The 22,176-nt window shown below is 36.1% G+C and overlaps 1 pseudogene; it reads left to right on the plus strand.

Annotated features, from left to right (window-relative positions):
• Nucleotides 1-1,061: 1,061 nt before the first annotated feature.
• LOC104512899 overlaps nucleotides 1,062-22,176 on the plus strand; it is a 62,151-nt pseudogene continuing 41,036 nt past the window's right edge.

The raw sequence follows: 22,176 nt of genomic DNA on the forward strand, positions 1-22,176 counted from the left end.
ACCATTTCTTATTTGGTGTCACTGTTCCTTAACCAGATCTGCCTTCCTTCTGCCATTCCCTCCCTCTAGCCATTCCAGTCTCTCCACTGTGCTGTACAGTGCATCAGTTTGAGCAACTGGTCCTGCTGCTGAAGGGCTGGGAAGAAAGAAAAGATTACTTTCAGTCGATGAACTGCAGAGCTTCATAAATAGACATGATGTACAGTGGAGAATTTGGTGCAGAGAGCAGGAAGAAGCAGTAGAGGGAATACATCAGCCAGCACTGGCACCAGAGTCTTAAATTTCAAAGTGGTTTTAGTCTGAAGTAATGTTACGACATTTGCCTTGCAAAAAAACCAGGAGCAGCATTCTTTTCCCACATGGTCTTGATCATACATCCTGTTTCCTTTTACTTAAAAGGCTTGTGGTTTTGATTCACAGCTCACAGACAGTCAATAATTGCAACCTAACCTGCTTTGGTATCTAACCTTAACCTTCAGCACTGTAAATTGTCAGTAAGTAAGAATCATGCTTGTTCCTCCTGTAATTCAGTTGCCGTAATTTAAACAATATTAAGCGTACAAAAACATTTTTTATTTAATGAAAGCATTTACTTTTATAAAATTGGATTACTGATACTTGACAAAATACAGGAAGATACAATGTATTAACTAGTAAAATATAGGTTTATAACTTTCAAGAGTAGTTCATGGAATATGCATTTATACTTGCTATTAAAAAAGATAGACTCTTAAAACACTTATATCAGTATTTTGCTCTAACTGGGAGAGTCTAAGGACATAGGCAAAACATTGTTCGTGGGCAGAAGTGATGTCTTTTTTTAGACCAGCAGGAAAATGCTGAAAAATAATTTATAAAATAGCTAAATAAATTCTGAGCATTTGCTTTTAACTTTGGTTCAGCTTTGAAATACACTGCTTCTATTTCAGGCCTGGAAACTGTTTCTGAACAAGTGTTGTAATTTTTTTTCTGTTGGTACAATCTACTAAATTATCTAATTTTCTTTTACAGGTCATTCTTATGCAAGAGGCTAAAAGTAATTAAATTTGCAGGATGAAAACATGGCACAGGCACTGCTGGTACCGCCAGGACCTGAAAGCTTCCGCTATTTTACTAGAGATTCTCTCACAGCTATTGAAAAGCGTTCTGCAGAAGAAAAAGCTAAAAAGCCCAAGCAAGAACATACAGATGATGATGATGAAAATGGTCCAAAACCAAACAGTGACTTGGAGGCAGGAAAGACACTGCCATTTATTTATGGTGACATACCTCCAGGAATGGTATCTGAACCTTTGGAAGACCTTGACCCATATTATATCAATAAAAAAGTGAGTGAATAATGTTTGGAACAAAATATATTATAACTTTCTACATTAGAAAAGTTTAATTACAAAATTTAATGGTCACTATTCTGTGAAGCCACTAAATATAAACCACTAAATATAAACATCCTTTCACCTTACAGAGCTGATTTATGCCCTTGTATATTGTGAATCCTTTCTGTTACTTGTTATTTACCTCAGTGTAAGGAAGACAGTTTCAATGAGATTGCTTGAATTTGAGAACATGGTTGAATTTTCCCGATTTCAATGTAGCAGTATGACTGGGTATGACAAATGAGATGTTCCAGTCATGATTTTGCAGTGGAGATGGTTGTAGATAACCAGGTAGCATCCATCCAAGTTAGGGAAATAAAGGACTGTAACCATATTCTTTGTTTTTGTTATAGCTATATAGCATATGTAAACATATAACTATACATGTATGTATAAAATAGAGCAACTCTGTGTAAATCGTGGGTCATATAAAACTGCCACAATGAAAAGTGTTGCTTGAGGTGCTTGGGATTGCTGTGATAGTTCTCTGGGTCACAGCTGTCAATTAGAAGTCTGTAACAAACACCACAGAAAAGCTAGGTTTTGAGGAAGGAATCAGAAAAAGACACTTTTCTTGTTCTGAAGACTAATTGAGAGTTTTCATGCAGAAAGAGCAAAGCAAAGAATTATGTGTTGTGAGAGAAAAGTAATGTGCCTGAGTTACATGTGAAGCTCTAACACAACTGGACTATTAATAGCATAGTTATTCTCCAAGAGGAATTTAAACTCCTAAAAGAGGTTTCCCTTCTGATTTGCAGAGTCATACAAAGTCCTCATTTTTACATGATCTGCAAGACAGGGAATTGGATACAGAAAGACTAGTTCAAACAGGTGTATTCAAGTAAAAGGTCTGCCCCTTGACCTGTTTAAAAGTCAGGATCTGCAATGGAATATACTGGTTTTGGTCTTGTAGCAATGACACCTACGGTCTGGAAACAGACTACCATTACAGGTCTTAGGGAAAACCAAGGAACAAACAAGTATATCTCTGTAGCTGGGATAAGTTGTAGACCGTGTTAAATTCCTCCAGGATCTGAAATAGTCCAGCCTCGGAATAGTTAGAAACACCTTATGTCCTGTGCAGATTAGTAGAAGTCAAAGTTGATAGTAAGAGCCACTTCTCCTCTGTACTATCTGCTTATTTCTGCATGCTCCTTGAGCAGCATCAAGATGTTCTCCCAGTTTCTGACAGACCTGCAAAGTGTTGTGGGTAAGGAGAGTGAAGGAAGATGAAGATGTGGGTTATAACTATAAATTTTAAAATGCAGCAGGTGTCTCATGGACAAGTGCTTGGGACTATCTTTCCTCATCTCTCTGAAACAAACAATGGACACAGTTGCTCTGATGACAGTTTGGGGCATTCCAGGATGCCATCCAGATATGAAAATTAATGTTGATCAACTATAAAAGAGAAGACATGAAAAATTTTAAACTATAAGGAAAATTATTTTGTTTGTTAGGAAAAAATCATACCAATAGTATGCTCAATTTTGTGGCTAAATTTGTGGTTGTCTTTGGTTTACAAAATTATTTTTTAAATCATGGCTTCAGTAATAGGAACAAAAACCAAAGCAGAATCCATATGCAATTGCATAACAACAGTTGCTGAAGTTAAAAAAACAGTGCTGTACATTATACAAATATTAATGTTATTAAGGAAATGTAAAGAAATGAAAGCTCAGAGAGGGAGTGTTGCCAAGGGTTATTTTCATTTGTGGTTTTGGTTATATCAACAGTTCCATGCAGATTCTTACTTACAAGAAAATTGTGTGCACTAACCCCTGTTCTTGACAAGCTGCATAAGTAAGTTCAGAACTAAAGTTTTCTAAACATGTTTCTTACAAATGAAGTATCAGAAAACCTAAGAAGTACGAAGTATACTTTCTAACTTCCAATGATCAGAAAAAGTGGTCAGATTTTTTGGAACAAAAGTGTAGAAACACAGAATACTTAGGCAATTGTTAGTCTATGAGCGTCATTAGTAAACTATAGAATCTCGTGTCACAGGTGATGTCTGTATTTATGGTATGTACCAGCCTAATGTGCTCAACAGAAAACAAATGGACTTCTTAAATGATGAACTAGATTTAGTCATCCTTCCTCCAGTTTATAGCAGAAATTACCCTCAATCACTGACTTGCCAATGCAGAGAAAACCATATGTAAATTGGAGTCTGTGCAGGCTCTGCTGCAGCAGTGACCTTGGGACAGGGACGTCTTCCTGCCATTTCTAGCTGGGTAAAGGATTGTAAGGCAGAGAGAAATCATAGAATCATAGAATGGTTTGGGGTGGAAGGGACCTTAAGGATCATCTAGTTCCAACCCCACTGCCATGGGCAGGGACACCCTCCACTGGACCAGGTTGCTCAAAGCCTCATCCAGCCTGGCCTTGAAGACATCCAGGGATGGGGCATCCACAGCTTCTCTGGGCAACCTGTGCCAGTGCCTCCCCACTCTCTCCGAGAAGAACTTCTCCCTGATGTCTAATCTAAACAAATTTAAACCACTTTCAATTTAAACCCGTTACCCCTTGTCCTGTCACTACAGGCCCTTGTAAAAAGTCCCCCCCAGCATTCCTGTAGGCCCCTTCAGGTACTGGAAGGTTACTATAAGGTCTCCCAGGAGCCTCTTCTTCTCCAGGCTGAACAAGCCCAACTCTCTCAGTCTGTCCCCATAGCAGAGGTGCTCCAGCCCCCTGAGCATCTTTGTGGCCACCTCTGGACTTGTTCCAACCAGTCTGTATCCTTCTTACATTGAAGGTTCCACAGCTGGATGCAGCACTCCAGGTGGGGTCTCACCGAGCAGAGGGGCAGACTCCCCTCCCTCGACCTGCTGGCCACACTTCTCTGGATACAGCCCAGGATACGGTTGGCCTTCTGGGCTGCCAGTGCACACGGCCGGCTCATGTTCAGCTTTTCATCCTCCAGTACTCCCAAGTCCTTCTCCTCAGGGCTGCTTTCTATCCATTCTCCACCCAGCCTGAACTTGTATTTGGGATTGCCCTGACCCATGTGCAGGACCTTGCACTTGGTCTTGTTGAACTTCATGAGGTTGGCAGTGAGTGTGCCAATGAGAGTGTCCATTCTCTGTCACCCTCAATGCTATGGTTGATGTTATTCTCTGAACAGGCACCTGCAATACTCCTTTATTTGTCTCCCACTAGAGAGGTTTGCTTTCTCTCCCAGTGACAGCAGACCAGATAAAGGCCACGGAGAGGGCAGTGTTTTTCTGATCACAACCAAGTTTTTACAGAGAATGGAAATCAACATGGAGAACAGTGATACTATATAGCTCTGCTGAGAGTGTAACAAAGACTCTATTGTGGTAACACAAAGCAGAGCCATTACCATCAACAAAGAGCAAATGGAATGAAGAATAGTCATGTCCTGAAGAAATTTCAAATAGCACCAAAGATACAACTAAGCCTTGCACACAAATACACTTGAAATAAAAATGAAAATACTTAGGCGATGACTGCCAACAGGAACAGAATGAAAGTGAATACAAACAGTAAATATATCAGGTCAAATTTTAAAAGAAAATAACTACCTAAATTGGGTGCTCCCATATAGGGGACATAAGAGCATATTGTTAAAAATGAAAACAGTTTTAAAAATGAAAAAAGTTGTGCTGTTACAGGACGCCACATTCTGCTGTACATTTGTCTCAAACTGCTCAGAATGCTGGCAATTTATTCATCTCTTATTTTTTCACAGATACATTTTCAGAAGCTGTATATAATTTACATTGTGGTATTTAAAAATATATAGTGAAAGCAAAATTATTTAAAAATTATGGTTAATTGTTCAGTGACAGTTGTTTGTCCTTGTCACCATGTATATGTCTATATAATTCTGTCAAGTATTTGTTCCAAATACAAACTGGCATTTAGAATTGCCCTCTTGTTGTTTCGGTGTTGTTAGTGTTTGCTCACAAAGTGAATGTTCTTGATTAATTTGAAAGTCTGACTTCAATCAAAGACCTCATTAGAAATAAAAATTTGAAAATATTTTAGTGATGAAATGCCGCGTTTTGCTATTATTGATAAACTGATCTTGGTGCTGATAATTCCCACCAATTTTAATAATATCTTAATTCACTCCATATGTTGGTAAATTTAGCAAATTGGAGAATTGGCTGTGGAAGGCTTAATCCATTGTATTAATAGAAAGCAGTTATTTTCCTGCCACAGGTAGAAAATAGAATGGAACTTGAATCTCCTAGATGAAGAATGGAATCCTTTAGAAGGATGTAACGCTGTATTTTAATTTTGTATTTCTTTTTTTGCAGACTTTCATAGTATTGAATAAGGGAAAGGCAATTTTCCGATTCAGCGCCACATCTGCCTTGTACATTTTAACTCCTTTTAATCCCATCAGAAAAATTGCTATCAAGATTTTGGTACATTCATATCCTTTTGTCTTAATGTTGATTTAAGTGTTGCCATATAAATATTTAATTATTTAAATAATGCTATTAATGCAGATATACAAATTAGATCCATGTGGGTGTACTATGCTAACTAAACGTATGCTGATCACACTTAAAAAGCAGCATTATCCTGTGTGAAATATAGTATGATTTTCATTCCTACCAAGAGAATTCTCTACTGAACCACATAAAGCTGTCAGAGTTTAAATATCAGGTTTTATATACAAAAGGAGACCTGGTCCCGTACTAAGCCCTGCAGCTAAGGCCAAGTTAGTAACAAACCATTGCACTTGAACATATCTAAGGTCACACTTTTACCAAGACCAGTAATACTATTCATGAACTAGACTCACTTAGCAAGGACAAAAGAGCACGAGTAAAGAGCTGCTTTTACAGGCATACTTTTTCAGCACTGCGGTAGGTGTCCTATAAAAGATCCGGGTCAGAATAAAGAATATTTTCAAATATATCTCAATTACATCCAAAGAACAACTTGGGCATAAACAACCAGCCTCTGCCTACAGATATTTTAGAACGATCCCCCTGGCTTCAATGAGAAATTATGTTTGGGTACCCATTTCATAGTTTTACAGGCTTAAGGATGTGTTTAAGTTTCATTTAAATCCTAAACCTGCCATAATTATAAAAGTAATGCATTGTTTTACAGTAAGTGCACCATAACATGACAGATGGCATTCCATTTAAAATAGACAAAATTATGTGCAAAGCTTTTTATTCAGATTTTACATAGAATGTCAGGTTATTTGTACATATTTTTTATAGACCTAATATTTTTAATTATTCAATACTATAAAACTGTAATGTTTTTCTGAGTTGCAGTCCTTGACTATAACCTACATTATTCAGCATGCTTATCATGTGCACTATTTTGACCAACTGTGTATTTATGACCATGAGTAACCCTCCAGACTGGACGAAGAATGTAGAGTAAGTTAAACACTTTTACTTCTTCATTTTTACTACTTCATTTTAGGGTGGCTCTAAACAAGAGGTATTTTTGGAAAACTGCATGTCAGAATGGGTTTTTCCAGTGTCCTGAGGAATTGGATTTCATGAGATCATCAATATCTTTCAGGTTTCCTCCTGAATAATTTACATGGTTTAATAGTAATGCCTTGTTCTTTAAAAGTAAGTTGGGGAATATCTGAACTTCTACTGTGAAGTACAAATGCGAGCTCTTGTCCTTCGGTGAGCGTTTTGAGCTGTAAATTGGAAAAGGATCTCCAGAACTTCAAACGTGTATGTAAAATTGTTGCACATTTTTAGTGAGGCCAGCCATATATTGCTTGAGTATCCATGACCTTAACACAGTGGGACATTCATCATGGCTCAGTGGTGTGAACTCACAAGTGTCAGCCACAGGAAGCACACACTACATTCAAACCACGAGAAGCTCAAACCACTGAGGAAAGGGCCTTGCCTATGAAGGAGTAACAAAGAGCTCAGAGAAGTAACAAAATGACAGAATATCTCTAGTTATACATCCATGTTTGTTCTCTAACAGAACACAGATACATGTTTTCCTCTGAAATATTATGTTTCTCTTTGAAATAATACTCATGAAAAACCTAGTTCTAACCACATGTGGTTTCTTTCCTTCCCTCACATTCTCCAATAGCCATTATTGATTCCTATTCATTTATTTTGCTGCATTAAGGAATCTTATTTTAATGCTGTATTTAGAAGCTGCACTAGTATTCACCCATTCCCAGTATGCTGCACAGTGACTATGGCTTGTTAGGGTTGCTCACAGTCTGTAAGGAAAGCAGTAGGGTCTGTGGGTAGATTTCCTTTATTCTGGAGGTCCACACAGACTCACATGGATCTCAGGGAGTCCCCACATTATGCTGGTTATAACTGACTTATGAATGGTTGTTCCCACACTAGGTGAATTGGTAATCGTGCTCCACATCTTTAAGAATAACAGTCTGGGTGTTATTTCTCATACTTATGATATAACACTGTATTAAAGGCATGAGTATAGGTATTATTGAGAACTGATTTTCACAAAACTCTCTGACATGAAAAAAAATTCTTCATTTTTTGTAACACTGAGGCATCTACCTGATGTGTGACTGCAAGTAAAGAAGCAGCCTGTGAGTGCCAGAGAATGTACGTATAAATATTGAAATCTGACATGTATCTATAAATACTGGAGTCTGAAGTTATTTGCAAGGACAAAAAATGAGATTAAATCAACCTTTTAGAAAATGAATAGTATATATGTGTCAGGTTCAAATTTCCTCTACTGAACAATGACTAAATTCTTAAGTGTTTGGGACAAGTTAAGTTAATGATTTCCTCCTTACACTTCTAAATACTTTTTCTTTTCTTCTCTTGTAAGTCATGTTTGGTAAAGAATGGCACTGTCTATAAGCATAAGGATGCAAAAATCCATTATTCCTGCTTTGATGCCTTTCAGGTACACCTTCACTGGAATTTATACCTTTGAATCACTTATCAAAATTCTTGCAAGGGGATTCTGCTTAGAAGGTTTTACTTTTCTGCGAGACCCATGGAACTGGCTTGACTTCAGTGTCATTTTAATGGCGTAAGTGGTTCAAGAACTTTTTAAGCTTTTAGGGCATGAAATTAGCGGCAAATCTTATTATAATAAATATATTGATTTAAAAGTATTTAATTTCTGGAACCTGTGAAGTTTAGACACTAGATGACACATTTTAGTACTCATAATTCAAAGTAAAATATGGCAGGAGCCAGCACGGAGTGTCAGCCACTAGTGTAATTACTGCTGAGGGACACTAATTTCATGTCCTACATTTTTCTGCTCGCCAGAATGGAAGGCATCCCTTTGACTTCATGTCACCATCCTTACTAGCTAATTAGTTTAATTACCTGTGCAAATACAAGCCAGTGAGTTTCACTTCAATGAAATTTAAGCAAAATTGATGAAAATAAATTATCATAAAAGTGAAATATTTTGAAGAGACAGGTAAATTTTGAAATATGATTGCTAATATTGCCACAGAGGTTTTGAAGACCCACATAATTAGTATAAGCTCTGCCTCAATTCTGAATAACTGTGATTTAATCCTACAGGTATGTAACAGAATTTGTAAACCTAGGCAATGTTTCAGCTCTTCGCACTTTCAGAGTATTGAGAGCTTTGAAAACTATTTCTGTAATCCCAGGTAAGAAGTAGTTGGTGTGAGGTGTTAGGCCCCTCATAACTCCGATTGTTATTTGTGTGCTGTCATTGTGTTTGTGTGTGAACTCCCCTATTACAGATATGTGACAGAGTTTGTGGACCTGGGCAATGTCTCAGCGTTGAGAACATTCAGAGTTCTCCGAGCTTTGAAAACAATATCAGTCATTCCAGGTGAGAGCGAGGTTAAACACCGAGGCTGACTTTCGTTCCACTGAAGTCGAATTCACTTCTTTTGAGCATTAGACTTGCTGTTTGCTGCTCGTGTTGCCAAAAAAAAAAAAAAAAAAAAAAAGACATGGCTCATAAGCCTGGATTATGATTCTTTGCCTTTTCAGCATTAGCTTCTTTTATTTTGCAAAATCAGCCTTTGAGTTTAACAGATTCTTGCATGAAACATAAAATATGAGGCCTATGGGTTCTTTTGCTTTGTTTTTCTGCATTTTATTACAAGTTGTCTCTTTTACTTTAAAACAGCTTTAGCGCTATGGCTTTCTTGATTTTGAATTTTTTCCTTTATTTTACCACTTAAAATTGACATTAGTCTTAAAAACAACCAGGTAACAACAAAAAAGCTTCCAAAAAGGAGATAAATATTACACAGGAAAATTTATCAAATACAAAGGATTCCTTTTGTTCTCAAAATTACTTGCCATTCTATGTTCATACTGTTTTGCAGTCGTATTTAATATTAACGGGAAACGGAATTTTTGGCAGAATATTAAATGCAGAGAAAAATGAAGAAATAAAATCAAATCTGTATCAGGAAAACATGATTGATAAAATTTCCTGCCTGAGAATAACATTATATATTCAGTTTTTGGAATATGCGTACATTGCACATTCATATAAATGAATCTTTTTCTTTCATTCATCTTCACAAGCTCTGAGGCTGCTCATGAAGCTTTACTTTTTGAGAAATAAAATATAATTTCTTTTAAGTGTCTGCATGACATCTTAATTATATGGGAAGGGCAAAGATACTCTTTGTTAAATCTATGGATCTTTTCTCATTGCAGGCTTGAAGACTATCGTGGGGGCCCCCATTTAGTCTGTGAAGAAGCTCTCGGACGTTATGATCCTGACTGTGTTTTGTCTGAGTGTATTTGCACTAATAGGGCTGCAGCTGTTCATGGGCAACTTGAGAAATAAATGCCTTCAGTGGCCTCCAGACAATTCAACTTTTGAAACAACTGTTATTTCCTACTTTAATAGCACAATGGATGAAAATGGTACATTTGTTAATATGACAGTGAACATGTTTAACTGGAAGGATTACATTGAGGATGAAAGTAAGGATGACTGATATAACTTTATTTAATATATTTCTGGCTACAATATGTAACTATTTGTGATCAAAGAATATTGAATGGTTTATATTTTTGTGCCTTATGTAGAACTGCTTACAATCACTGACTGACAGAGATCAAATGCCATACATATAATAAACAAGTACAGTAACCAGAAGGGTTCATTACTTTGATTATATCGCAATTTATTTTTAGTTTACTTTGTAGTACTTTCATTTTCATTTGATTTACTCACATATGTTTCTAACGTTTTCTACATAGCTCATTTTTACATTTTGGAAGGACAAAGAGATGCCCTACTTTGTGGTAATAGCTCTGATGCAGGGTAAGACCCTTTCAAAAATCCTGTTATGTTCTGTAGATAAAGCAGTAACATGAAACCTATCCATAGCAGTTGCAACTCCACATTTAGCAGCGTTACAGAACTTTTAGAGTTTTACTGCTAAACAATGATTTCTTACATAAGTAAAGATATTTTACTCTCTGGCTAAACAAAATACTCATTAACAGCCTTTATTCCTGCTTGACTGGAAAATGATATTGATGTTAATGATAAAACTTGTAAAGTCTATTTTGGAGATGTATTGATTAAAGAAAACAGGATGAAAGCAAAGTTTAGAACAGAGAAACAGAATATGTAAAATATTAAGAAACCACGGTAATGACTTCATAGTTCAAGACCGAATCTTTTTTTCAAGCATAACTCTTTTTCATTACTGGCAAATTCTGCCATACACGTGTGTCCTATTATGAGCCTAGAATTATTAGCTTATCTCCAATACCTAACTGGCAACAGTGAAGAAGCTTATTAAAAAAAAGTATCTCAGCATTATGTGGGAGATCCCTAACAGTACAATTGGATTTAGCTAATAATATTGTTTAATCTGTCTGCAACCTTAACAACATTTTAGCAATTATTTCTGCCAGGAAATTATTCATTTGGAATAAAGATTCTATTTGCAAAATGTGGCTGAGGAGAATTTAAATATTTAGGTCATTTTAACCAGTAAGCGAAGGGAAATGGTATCTTTCATTTACTCTCTTATTAGTTCATTTCTTAGGATCTTTTTTTTTCTGAATGAATTTAATTGTAATTCATGGATTTCCTGTAGAAACGTAATGCATATCATTCCAAAAGACAGCAAATATGTAAGGAAAGAAAACTTACGATTAAGCACCTCCTGTTGGGTTTTCACATAGGCAGTGTCCAGAGGGATATATATGTGTGAAAGCTGGTAGAAACCCCAACTATGGCTACACAAGTTTTGACACCTTCAGTTGGGCATTCTTGTCACTCTTTCGGCTAATGACTCAGGACTTCTGGGAAAACCTGTATCAGCTGGTAAGAAATTTTTATGACATTAAAAGTAAACTGTAGCTGACATAAAAATTACATAAATAGACTTATTTGCACATGAGCTGAAAGCATAATGCCGTTGCAGTAACAAAGATCAGTAGTGGAATATTATATAGATATGCTTTCTACTCCCCAGACACTGCGTGCTGCTGGGAAGACATACATGATATTTTTTGTTCTGGTGATTTTCCTGGGCTCTTTCTATCTGATCAACCTGATCTTGGCTGTGGTTGCCATGGCCTATGAAGAACAGAATCAAGCAACCATGGAAGAAGCAGAGCAGAAAGAAGCAGAATTTCAGCAAATGCTGGAACAACTGAAGAAGCAACAAGAAGAAGCTCAGGTAAATAAGGGACATCGTACTTTCTGAGCAGCCTTATTCTTAAGGCAAGGATAATAATCTTTTATGAATTAGAACATGCATAAATTATGCAATGAATTACAGAAAGAATAAAGTCTTGCTTATCACACAAGTTTTAAAAAGGGAAATAGCCAGTGAAATTCAGGAACTAACCAAGATAATGATACAAGTAAAGAATGCTACTAAGTTCACCAAAAGACTGCAAAAATAAAATATTTGTGATAAGAGTGTCCTAGAAACCTGACTTTAAGTAGTTATAGTTCATGATGTTTTTATGTTACAGATTGTATGATCAGCATAAAAAAAAAGTCTTGTGACATTACTTCTGGTTTACGATCTGAGTAAGAATTTCTGGGCTTGCTGTACTTAATAGTTCTTCCCGATTACTGAAAAAATAGAGGGAAGGAATGTAATCAGTGTTATTTTAGATTTGTATCCTGTGAAGTATTTGAGCATATCCCTAATTCAAACAGACTGAAGTCAATCAGTCTATATATCCTTAGAAAAAACCCAGCAATATTATAACAAAGGTATGACTTCAGAATTATTTTAATCTTTTTTTCTTTGAAAAGAGAAGAAAATTATTTAAAAATTTGTGAGAAAAAATTTTAATAGATACTTTTGTGTGAAGTTTTCTTATCTGAAAGTAAAATGTATGCAGGAATTCAGCTTGGTGAGTCAGACTTCTTTCTAACTTCTCGACTGATTTTATATTGCTTTTCATCTAGCATATAGTAATTTTCAACAGGACAGTGTTTATAAAATGCTAGCAAATTAGAATAGTGTATGAAGCTATCATTTTGGTAGTATTTTACAGCTACTTTTGCTAAGTTAGAATGATTCTATGAAGTGCTCCATCTTTTCCTTGAAAAGAAATCTTTATGCACTACCAGTGAAAACTAATTAGCATATCTCTATTTTGGTCGTTAAACCTTATCACTTCCAAATCACTAGAGAAAAAGCAGAATCCTGCAAAATTCAAATTTTTAAAAAAAAGTTAAATATCAGCATAGAGTACTTAAAAAAAATTCTGATATTTTTATCCATGAAAAGCACTAATTCGCATTATATCAAAAGATAGCAGGAGGCTCATCTAGATGTTTGTGTTTGAGAGTGGGGACAGAGATGAAGCTGATCCAGAATGAGGAAGAAGAAGAGATCCATATGAAACAAAGACTACAAGAAATGTTGGACAAAGGCCCTGGAAAGTTATTACCTTTTTAAATGAATGACCAGTCAATTCATGATAAGGAAAGCAAGATCCCTTTTGTACATGAACATATTAGCAGAAAATATGCATTCCAAGGTGGATCACTGAGCTGTTAAATTGGTTTCTGAAACAGAAATGGGTGTGGGGCCCATCTCTTCAGTCCCTTGACACTGAACCTATTCATCCACAAATCTACATCATCACAGCGGTCTTGTTTGACTTTTGGTGTTAGTATTATGACATAGTTGTGTGATGATTCAGCAACTGCTGCCTTTGTCTCTGTTAGAGCACTTGAAGGGGGATATTTGTATTTAAGGAACTTGATCTAGTGGAAGTTGTCCCTGCCCATGGCAGGGGAGTTGGAACTAAATGATCGTTAAAGTCCCTTGCAACCCAAACTATTCTATGATTCTATGACATTCTGAAACCAGTATGACAAAAATTTGAATATCACTTCTTTAATTGATAAACACTTCAGAATTCTTCTACCACTCCATTTAGCAGAAAATTTCTGTATCAAGTCAACTTGTATACCATGGGCTGCATATTGTGGTGCAGAAAGCAATTAATAAATAATACGAGTTTTCAAACTACCCTAGCTTGCTGTAGAGAGATACCTCATCATTACTGAAATTCTTGGCATTGAATAGAGTATGTTTTGCTGGATAATTACTAGTCATCTTTGTTACATAACACTAGTCTCTTACCATTTCTCACACCACACTTTTTTGTAAGCTCACAGATGCCTATCAGCTTCCCAAACATATTTTCTACTGCAAAATTTCATAGCAATCTCCCGGACAGTCCTTTTTAGGAGAAGTACTGGACACACTCTCAATTCTTCCTTTATTTGATAACTAAATGAACCAGTTTTTCACATCAAGTAGGCTGATCACTGTATTTGAAGATACTAGCCCTGAGTTTAGGGATGGTTCTTCACTCTAGTAGGTCATCTCATCCCTTTCCATCACAGAAGAAACCTAATTTTTTTTCTTCTCTCTGTCCACAGCAGTTACAGGTAATAAATGCACCTTGGTGTATCTAGAATAAAGACCTAGAGTGCTGTTGCAGTGGGAAATGTGGGAGGGGAAACATGAAGAGGGCAGTAGGGCTTGAGGACATGTCTAGAGGGTGTGCCTGTTGCCAGTGAAGGTAGAAGTAAAGTGTGGGAAGTGTCCTTGCTGTGAAGATGGTGAGGAAAGGCTGGATTCAACTACTTGCACGCTGCTAGTTGGATTATGATACATTAACTCATACAGTGGATACCAGGGATTAGTTTTATCTGTAAGGATTCAGAAGGGATCAGCTGAATTAGAACATGATGTGGAGCTTTTCTCAACAGAAAATGGGAAAGCAGGTCTGAAACACATGAAAAAGCCTCATGTTTATAATCTCCCGAGTACCTTAATATTAGGCCAGTATCTTTTGTGGCAACACTTTAAGTAGTAGTGCTGCTATTCTACTGCTAAAGTTGATGCTTCAAGTAACTCATGCTACTAAACAATAAGGAGTTATACAACTCAATAGTTTATCTTCAATTTGTTTTTATACATTTGCACACTCAAGGTGAACAACCAGTAGTGTTATCACAGTGCTAATAAAAATAATTATAAAAGCCTATAAAATTGTTCATTTTTGTCCCACTAAGAATAACTGTTCTGTAACCTGACAGGCAACAGCAGCAGTAGCAGCAGCATCAGTTGCATCAAGAGATTTCAGTGGTGTAGGGGGACTAGGAGAACTCTTGGAAAGTTCTTCAGAAGCATCAAAGTTGAGCTCAAAGAGTGCTAAAGAAAGAAGAAACAGAAGGAAAAAAAGAAGACAGAAGGAAATGTCTGAAGCAGAGGACAAAAGAGATATTGATAAATTCCCTAAATCCGAGTCAGAAGACAGTATCAGAAGGAAAAGTTTCCGCTTCTCTGCTGAAGGAAGTCAACTGACATATGAAAAAAGGTTCACGTCTCCCCACCAGGTACAGCAGTCTTTTTTAATTCCTGTATGTCTACTCTGATTTGGTTTTGACTGACATTACAACAGCTTTACATATTGGAACTTATGTAAAAGGCGAGTGAAGGAAATAACACTGGTAGTACAATTACAGTTTGATCTGGTTTGAGCCATTCTATTAGCAAAGGGATAAAAAGAACATACCAAGGGTAATTATAAACTTAATTAAAACAGTTCTGAAAAGGCATTTCTGAAGGTGTATCTGGTAGATTGAAGAAAGAATCAAAAAATCTTTGATTAGTATTCATAGATTTGCATTAATCAACCACAGGGTTTTCTATTCTGCACCCATTTCAAAACTATACAAATATAGCTATATATACAAATATATATACAAATATACAAATATGGGTGTTTTTAGCAGATCACACCATCAAAATGCCCTGAATATGAAATTCCACACTACCATTAGTTTCTACTGCTTTCCTTAATTATCTTCTTTAAATGGTAGATAATGAGAAAAGTAGCTCTAGTACTCCACAATAAAGACAAAATATATAGGGACTGTTTGGTCTTGTTTTTATAAGAATTTAGTCATACTAGTTTTTTTCATTAGAAATTAATTATACAAGATGGAGAATCATTGCAATCACAGGAAAAAAAAAGGTTTTGGAAGGACCTCCAGAAATTATTTAGTCCAAACTTCAAAGCTCTATTCCCTTAAATCAAAGGATCTCTTCTATTGCTTATGCATGCTAAATTCAATCCTACACACAGTTACGATGTTTGTATGGCATTTTGAGAAAACTCCCTCAAAATGCATTTCTTCCAAATGCTCATGTCTGGTCTTAGCCAATACATGACATTTAGCTACCAATACCACCCATGTTTAACTACCATAGTTTATCTTTTTTAATATTCAAATGAAGTTTAGAGACTGATTAGTTTAGAAACTGATACAAAACATGAGATTCAATGGCAGAAATACTTGACATAGACAAAGTCTTAGTTATTAGTTAGTCCAATATAAGGGATGATGTTTGGTCTGAAAAAGATACATTTGCATTTCTAAGGAAGTGATGTTTATTGCAATTAAGAAGAAAAAATAGGTTGTTCGCTGGATAAGAAATAAATAAAATGTTAGAAAAACAAATTATTGCATCTATCTCAGCTCCTTTGAATAATATTGTAAAAGTGTAGCTCTGATCTAATAAAATGTATTTTTGGTTTTGGGCCAAAGCTGCTCCAAAAAAATCTTTCATTAATTGAAATGGGCTTTGTTTCAAGCTGATACAAAGAAGCTGCATCCTAAGTTCTCAGACTGCACAGTTCAGCCTAACTTACATATACATTTGTGTCTCTGCTTAGATGAGGATGGTGAGTGACTTGACCACAATAAAGAAGGGTCACTGACAAAGTCTGAGAAGACAGGAATTTCTGACTGCTAGTTCTGTGCTTTAATTACTTGATAATAGACCTCTCCATTGTCTAGTGTAGTCTAAATTTCCCGATGCTCTTTTATATACTTCTGGTGAAGAGACTGATTAAGGAAGGTATTCTGTTTATATTAAATACATTTTTTGGTGCACAGAAAGAATACTTAATACAGAAACATGTATACTGAGAGGAGGAGAATTTGAGATAAAGAGATTCCATAGATAATAAACTTTCTGTAGTTTTATGAACATAGCATGAAACAACGCGGTAGAATGGTAAGGAGAGATAATCTGTACAGTTGGCCCCTGTAGGGGTTTTGTCCTTTGACACGATGTTCAATGTGCAGATGAGTGATGCAGCTTGCAAGAAAACCCAAGCTTTCCTTTCCTTACTTTGCAGGAGCATCTAGACACATGTATTTCTGCCTCTACATGTATTACAGTTGCAGCCATTTTGGTTTATAACTTTTGTCTCAATCCAGCAGGGACTTTCAGAGGTCCTCCTAAATCTCGGAGGGGCCTGATCCATTTAGCTGTGCCCAGAGCATGATAACACATATTGGAAAGATTGGACAACAAACAAAACACAGCAGCCATGGAAACATTCTCTAAAAAACCAAGGGTAGCAGTGGTAGTCAGACAAAATCTGGTGAGCGTGTGATTTTCTGGAAGGACTGTAGGTTGGCCAAATACATTCACAAAGAAATGCACAAAGGCTACAGTAATTATTTTACCACTTTGTCAGAGTTCAATGTCATGCTCTATAGCAGCTAGAGCTCTTTTTAATGATAAAATTATCTTTCATCATAAGCAAAACAGCACTTTTTCTGCAGCCAAGTTTACGTAAATGGGTTAGCAAACCCATTTGGCTGATATTCTTGAAGTAACTCAGCCCGAGGCTGACAGCCAGCATAGAAAATTTCAGCACAAATTATTAAAATTTAGTATAGCTGTAAGAGCAGAAAAAAATACATCTCATAATGGTGAACACCTGCCAGCCTTTATAAGAGGCAGTACTACCAGTTCAGCACACATATTACGTATTTGTGTGTATAAATCTGAGTATGCATATACAGAGATTCGTGTGTATCGATATACGTGTATATTCAGTGTTTGGTTTTCACAGTATTAATATAGACTTATATTTTATAGTGCAATTCTCACTTTCACTTTAATTGTCCTGGGATAAAAACACTGCTATTATACATGAGCACTTTCCATTAAAAAACTAGTGAAAAATTGAGAATCAGCTTAAACCAGGTTTTCGATGTACCAAGATGCGAAGATTTGTACAAATGCAGAATTGAAGAAAGCTTAATGCGAGGTTTCTTTTTTCCACAATTAGTACTCAATTTACTTATTCATGAATGCTGTTAATAAAATATGTAGCAAGGGAGAAGAACATTCCATTAACCAGCTTCTACTGTAATTAAAAGCTGCATTACCAACAACCACTGATTTATTTTTCTCATTTGTAAGAGGATATCTTTAGGTAACTGTCCCTGGTGAATGCTTGCTCTGAGCTGCCTGATGGCCAAGTGGTACCTTCTGGTAGGTGTGCAGCCGGCTAGAGCCCCCAGAGTGCTATGCCCAAGAGTGCTACTAGTCATGTTCACACTGTACCTTGAGAGTTTCCCCAAGCTGTTGCCTCTGTCTGCTAGTTTGAGAGTACTGCGTATGTTGTTCCCACACTATTGAGCCTGTTGTGAAGAGGGCAGACAAGTTCTTAACATCAACTTAGGCTGAATTTCATAGCAAACTTAAGACTCCTTCTGCCTCTAGCAAATAGAATAGAAAACAATGATTGGTGAGAGTTATCAGTTGTTATCCCTAGGAATCCAGTGGATGAAAAGGGTAAGAAAAATAGAAGATTTTTAGCTCTGTCCTCTAAAAGAAGGAATAAAAGACAAATACCTGCAAAACCTTGACAGTGATGTTGAGAACTGTCTCCAGCACAGTCATGGTTCCATACCAATTAAACCTGCCACCTTAGCTCAAAACTGCCCAACCTTATGTCTTCTGCACAACTTGTCCTCAGTCCTGCTACATTACCTTAAAAAGAATATTTCCCATCTACTTCAGGTCCACTAATGAGCACAGTCCCCTAATGGGCACGCTGATACTACTGAAGAAAAAAATTACTATCCCTCCTTCAGCAATGTAACTATCCTTTGAAAAGCCGAGAACTTTGAACTTCAGTTAATGCTGTTTTATTTTGGTTTAAATCTTTTACAGTCTTTGCTGAGCATTCGTGGCTCCCTGTTCTCACCAAGGCGCAACAGCAAAACAAGCATTTTTAGCTTCAGAGGCCGTGCAAAAGATATAGGATCAGAAAATGACTTTGCTGATGATGAGCACAGCACTCTTGAAGACAATGAGAGCAGAAGAGATTCTCTCTTTGTTCCAAACCGACATGGAGAACGACGCAACAGTAACATTAGTCAGGCGAGTGTGTCATCTAGAATGGTACCAGCCCTTCCACTAAATGGGAAGATGCACAGCACTGTGGATTGCAATGGAGTAGTTTCCTTGGTTGGAGGACCTTCAGCTCTAACTTCACCTACTGGTCAGCTTATACCAGAGGTAATGATAAGTAACCAGTAATTATTAAAGTTTGGTTCAAGCACAGAATTTTTTATTACTGCTCACCTCTGCATGCCTTATCATTTCTTCAAGCTATGAGAAATAACTTGCAATAATTTCTAAATAATAGAACATAAGGGAAAAAAAGTCCTCAAGCCCTATGTCTGAGCCTCACTGAAGTATTATATTCTCTTTCACTAAACTATTATCTTGCCTTCAGCAAGAGATCTGCACATAGAAAGAAAAAACAAATTGAACGTGACAATTTGTATATGGTCTCACCTCATCAACAAAGGTAGACATTTGATATGTAACTAAGCATATAACTGGGAAATATTTGTAGGAAAACACTTTCAAAATTAAGCAGAATGTAGTTACGACTCCCATGATAGTTAATAGAAATACCCCTTACTGAATTTATCTTGACAAAAATTTTCTCATAACTTTCATGAGAAACACACACACAATTCTTATGTACCTTTGCAATTACATTACATTTCAGACTGTTTCAGACTTCTGTAAGCTAGTATATTCTTTCAAACTTTAAAAAAAGCAAGCTTTTTTTCATACGTTGTATTTTAATACAGATTCAGTGGGGTCTTTTGGTGGCTATAATAGTACTGTATTTAATATGAAAAATATTTTCATAATTAATTAGTATTGAGATTTCATTACTACTATTACACATTTCTTTTTATTGTTCTTGCTCTCCTATCTTGATACAGACCTTCTTACCCAAAATTCAGTAAGATTACCTCAGGTTATATATATATAGTTGTATTTCAGAAATGGAAATGTAAAAGAAAAAAGATTTAGCTATTTAACTTAAGAGACTTCTCTGAAGAAGCAGTACTAGTGAATGCTCAAAAATGGCTTCTCATCTTCAGGTGCAAGATAACCTTCAAACCTCTTATGAGTTCTGCAAGCTTTTTTATTCTTTTTTGGGATGGGGACAGAGTAATTTAAAAAAGAAAGTGGTTTCCATGAATCTCGGAATCAATGGTAAAAGAAGAACCAAGATTTAGGAACTTTTTCATCCCACTCTTGTGTTTAGATCCCTAGGCCATGCTCCAGAAGCAAACTATAAGGACACCTACATGCTACAGAGTAGTGACATATTAGACACATTTAAATCAGAGCTGGGTATTATTGCTTTGAAAAGATAATTAGAAGCCATACAAAACAGAGAGGACTTGCATATTCATTGCAAGAATATATCACAAATTCTGTGTGAGTATTGCAGTGGGTGAGAATTAGGTAGAAGAAATATTAAATACGATGTAATTTTTTTCTCATAAAATTTTCCAACCATGCTTATCAGGTTACGAATGCAGTATTTAAAATTAGAGAGATAATTACTTTCTAGAATTATACTCATATTTCTTGTATCAAAGTTACTTTCTTAAATAATATTTCACTTCTTCCTGTACTCGCATTTTAATGTTTTAACATGACTGGCTGCTGGAAATGGAAGTGACAGGTTTCAACTTTGATCATTTTTTCTTCAAAGAATAATAATAATCACTTGGAAAAAGATAGCTCGCAAAAATTTTGTTCACTGAGTGATTTAAATGAGAACCACCATTGCCTTCGTATTGTCCACCATTTGATTATCTGTAGTGCTGTACAAAATTCCCACTGACTTCCTTAATAAAGAACAAATTCCCAGAGGAACTGAAACCTTCAGTGTGTAAGAAAAGTCTAGTATGCTGCACAAAGCTGATCTTTATCATCACTACAGTATTTATTCATTCTCTAGTGTTAACTGGCTGTTGAAAATGGTGGTTTAATTCCTCAGTATTTCATTTACAGGGCACCACTACAGAAACAGAAATAAGAAAAAGAAGATTGAGTTCTTATCAAATTTCCATGGAAATGCTAGAAGATTCTGCTGCAAGACAAAGAGCAATGAGTATAGCCAGCATACTTACAAATACAATGGAAGGTATTAGATGCATTTTGTCTGACAGTCAATTCAGTGAATTTTTGCTAACTGCATGTACAGAGCTATTATTTACAGAATTTCCTTTGTAAATGTAAAACGGGACATGTGAAATCTCTGAACATCAGATACAAAAAGCCTTTGAGCATTTCTAACATCATTTACACATTCTAAGTCCTTAGTAATTTTTTTTTTTTAATATTTTTCAAAATACTACACTACTGAGTGGACTAACAGAGTAACAGACACAAAATAATCATAGCTAAGGGATGGCCAGAGCCCCAGACAGACGATACAGGGATTTTCTACCTATAAGACATCAACAGAAAAAATCAATTAACGTGCATAGGAATATGCTATGATAAAGGCAGTGATGTGTTAGAACAGTCGTTTCCCTTAGACCTGACATCCAAGCACAGGCAATAGGAAGTTGGAATGAAAAAGATAGTTTTAAAGAAGACAACTTAAGCATTTCTTAAACTTTCTTAGGTAAGCATAAGAAAGATTTAAAAATATTATATTTACTATATGAAAAAGCATACGTTGCTGGCATTGTTTCACATATTTAAGGGTAACTAAATACATTCACACTTCACACATATGCCATTAAAATATTTTCATAAGCTTGAAGGATCTATCTACTGGATACTGCCACAGTGTGACAGCTGTTAGTCAGACAAACCCTGTGGATATCCCACAACACATTCTAAAAGGACAAGAAATTACCAAGAAAATTTACACTGTTCTTAAGATTACTTTAAAGTCAGAATTGAAATACACTTTTTAAAGTGAGTTCTTAAGCCCTTTGCTCAGATAAACAAGTAGATCCCAAAATAATTGTAGTCAGAAATATAAGGCTTATATGGCCTATTTTCATCTAAAAGTATTCACAAACTGTATCTTTCTGAGTGTATCTTCCTAGTTTAGTTCAATAGTGAGCTGTTGGTACCTCTTGATTCACGGTATGCAATTCTTAGCTCTCCTCCCAGGCAGAGAGGGTATCTCCTTAGAAGGTGCTGCTCTCTTCCTCCCACTGA

The sequence above is a fragment of the Eurypyga helias genome, unplaced genomic scaffold, assembly GCF_000690775.1.
Source record: "Eurypyga helias isolate BGI_N326 unplaced genomic scaffold, ASM69077v1 scaffold4397, whole genome shotgun sequence".
NCBI lineage: Eukaryota > Metazoa > Chordata > Aves > Eurypygiformes > Eurypygidae > Eurypyga > Eurypyga helias.